A 3,963-nucleotide genomic window follows, 5' to 3' on the forward strand; every position below is an offset into this window, starting at 1 on the left:
GGGGACGTCCCTCAGCGGTGAATTGTTATTGGCTCTGGGCAAGGCCACCCTGAGGTTCATTCACAGCAGTGACAGTCTGATGTGTGTGTGTGTGTGTGTGTGTGTGTGTGTGTGTGCTATTATAAGCCTGGCTCTTTGTCTTCCTCCCGTCTTCCAGTTCCACTTTCTGAACGAGATGCAGGGAGAGGAGGAAGTGACCTATATAGGCTGCATCTCTCACTCTGTCTCTGGTTCTTTCATCTGCACCAGCTTCCTGTGTGTGTGTGTGTGTGTGTGTGTGTGTGTGTGTGTGTGTTAGAGAGAGAGTGCAGTGGAGGCACGTATGAATAATTCAGCAGATGCCTCAACACGACCGCCTTCAATAAAACCATCCCCCTTAATGAGCCTTAATGACAGCCACGGTGTGGAGACAATCAAACCCTGTGTGTGTGTGTGTGTGTGTGTGTGTGTGTGTGTGTGTGTGTGTGTGTGTGTGTGTGTGTGTGTGTGTGTGTGTGTGTGCGTGGGTGGGTAGGAAGAGGAACATCAGTGCTGCTGTGTGGTTGGCTGAATAATCATGTGTGTTTGCAGCGGCACACACACACACACACACACACACACACACACACGCTCCCCCTGTTTGTTCAGGTACAGAGCCGGTGCTGCCTTTGCCCCGGGCTCTGTCAAAGTTGCCCCGGGTAAAAACTACCTGAGACTTTGAAAAAGCAGATGAAAGCTGACTCCTCAGCAGGGGTGGAGCAGCAGCAGCAGCAGCAGCAGCAGTAACAGCAGCAGCAGCAGCAGCAGCATCAGCAGTAACAGCAGCAGCAGCAGAAGCAGCAGTAACAGCAGCAGTAACAGTAGCAGCAGCAGCAGTAACAGCAGCAGCAGCAGAAGCAGCAGTAACAGCAGCAGTAACAGTAGCAGCAGCAGCATCAGTAACAGCAGCAGCAGCATCAGCAGCAGCAGCAGCAGCATCAGCAGTAACAGCAGCAGCAGCAGCAGTAACAGCAGCAGCAGTAACAGCATCAGCATCAGCAGCAGCAGCAGCAGCATCAGCAGTAACAGCAGCAGCAGCAACAGCATCAGCATCAGCAGCAGCAGCAGCAGCAGCAGCATCAGCAGTAACAGCAGCAGCAGCAGCAGTAACAGTAACAGTAGCAGCAGCAGCATCAGTAACAGCAGCAGCAGCATCAGCAGCAGCAGCAGCAGCAGCATCATCCTCCCTACTCATCACTTCTTCAGGCGTGTTTGTGAGTTTGAACTCCAAAATGACTTAATCTCTCCTCCTCCTCCTCCTCCTCCTCACCCCCCCTCCTGACCCCCCCTCACCCCCCACTGGTGCTGACTACACAATAATCTACTGTATGTTCTTGCCTTTCAAATCTTTCCAGCCAGACCTTCTACACGCAAACGTTTGAGGCTAAAACAAATCATCACACGAAGAAACTTTCAAAACAAAAAAAAAGAAAAAAGTTATGTTTCACTTCGTGTGTAGCGTAAAAAAACAAAGATTTATGTTTGGATCGCAAATAAGAAAAGGTGAGAAACACAAACGTCCACCTGTTGGTGTTGGAGTTTCTGCTCCAGGAAAATATTTTAAAACTTTTAATTCAGATATTTATCTGGATTAATCCTGATTATTCATGCTTAATTATGATGCTAATATTGTTATGCTAATATCGATCGGACGATATAATCGGACCAATATTAGCATAATTATGTAACATCTGTAAGAATCGTTATCAGGTTTTCAATAAACCGACGTCTGGGTTTCGCCCAACGATGCGCGTGTGTCCTAAACATTGTTTTGGGGACAAACGGATGTATGTGAAGGTGAAAGCCACTAGATGGCAGCATTTCAGCTCATTTTAATAATCAGGGGATTGTTGCTGAATGCTGGTGCAGTAACTCAGACAATGGTTCGTACAGATAAATAAATTCATATTACCAGGTCCACATCGGCATCGGTTGATATTCTCCTTTCGCTCCCTCAGCACATCGCAGATTTTTTTTTTAATCTGATCTCGGGAAAGTTTGCTATATCGCAAAATATAGAAAAAATTAAACTAAATATATGAAATCTCGGGAAAGTTTGCTATATCGCAAAAATAGAAAAAACTAAACTAAATATACGAAAACATATGAAAGTTTTGGCCTTTAAAATGTGGATTCTTTTTTTGAAATTAAGATAAGACCATTTGTGAACGATCGCCGGTAGCTTTGTTTACCTAGACAAGATCGTACACGGCATACTATTGGCTAGTTTAACATGCTCTTCTGTTCCTCACTCTGATTGGTTCGTGCACCACATTCTACAGTCTGGGGAGCGGTGATAACAGTGGGGGGGGGGGGGGGGGGGAGTTCGTAAAGAGTAAATATATACGGAAATAATAACTATCTTGCCTCTACTGGATCGCACATCAAAGTATTTTGATCTGTTTGGGTTCTGTAGTTGTAACGTTAGTCGGATGATGTGGAGGACAGTGGTCGGATGTTCTGTCTACGTCTGATGAACGAACAGATCGTTTCTGTTCATAAGACACAAAACGTAACTTTTCTCCTCCCTGGTGTCGTGTTTTAAAATATTTCTTTCGTCCACTCTGGTCTCCGACTCATTTCCTGTCCAAACGTCCGCTCCGGGCCTTTGACCCAGTGTTCGGTGTCTTCCAGTCCATCTGCTGCCCGCGGCGCCGCTGTCCGTCGTGGTCCGCGGAGCCACAGACGACCGCAAAATCGTCAGCCCAGCAGCAGATGTAAAGGCCACTGTTGGCCCACAGGTGTCACTGCCCAAACATCTGTGCCACCAGAGGTGGCCGGTCTCCTGGCGATGATAAATGACTGGTTCCTCGGCCGACGCGACTTCAAACTCTGGAGCTCTGCAGCGACCACGACAAACAACAACAAACAGCTGGTTTTCTTTCTGTCTCCTTTCACTGTAGTAATTTGAGAGTGGAGTTAGAGGAGTCCGGTGGACACGTGGGACAGTACCTGTGTCCACCACTTGTCCTCGCCTGTGTCCTTATGAGAGAATCAAAATTAACCAATCAGAGCCAGCCGTGAAGTTACAGTTTACAACAGGAAGTGATCGACACTGAAGTAAAGAAAAGAAAATGGTCTGGATGTAGTATTTAGATTTAAGTGTAAGGTGGCTCGTAAGCAGAGAACAGAGAGTCCTGGGTTCGATTCCCGGAGGAACCACAATATCTAGCGCCTATAAATATCTATATTTGTGTCATTTATTGTCGTCTTTCAGCGCTGCCCCCTACCTTACTCATCGTGACACTTCAACTGTTGACGCACAAATTTAAGCGGTAAACTTGGCGCCTCCAAGGGGCAGCGTGTTGCAGTACATCAGCTGTTCACCCAAAAGTTTCCCAAGTGTGGGATCATATAAGTTGAAACCATTGAACATCCTTCACCAACACGGAGCTTCACCGTCAGGCGGCTCCACGACCACGGAGCTCTGGTGGGCCACGTACGAAGAACGTCTAAGTTCTTACTAAGTTCTCAGTGTGCGACGATTGTCGTCGTTGATTCACTCTGAGCCCAAATCCATTCAAACCCTCGATGACCAACGGTCGGTGCTAGTTGTTGTCCTCCCCACGACTGTTAAACACGTGCAACACCGCACCAGCTAACGCCTCACAACGTCACGAGTGGAACCGTTAAACTGCGATATGAATTTGTTGTCGCTACGGCGTGAAAAGCTGAGCAGATTTTCAAGCCAAGCTATTTTTGAATGGGAATCATATTTTCCTGTTTTCAGGTCTAGAAATATCTCCACCTCCCAAACAAGCTCGGGGATTTGGGACCTGACGTCCTAATAGAATGATTATTCAAATCTGGTCGATTCTGGAAACTGGCAGTGCACGGGGGCTGACAAGGTTTTCACTGAAACGGTTTTCCTCTGGGAACGACGCAGGACGCATTGTTTCCACATGTCCGCAGGAAGTAGAAACGGAGGTCAGCTGTAGATTAACT

This window comes from Cynoglossus semilaevis, chromosome 1, assembly GCF_000523025.1.
Source record: "Cynoglossus semilaevis isolate Cse_v1.0 chromosome 1, Cse_v1.0, whole genome shotgun sequence".
In the NCBI taxonomy this organism is placed as follows: Eukaryota; Metazoa; Chordata; class Actinopteri; order Pleuronectiformes; family Cynoglossidae; genus Cynoglossus; species Cynoglossus semilaevis.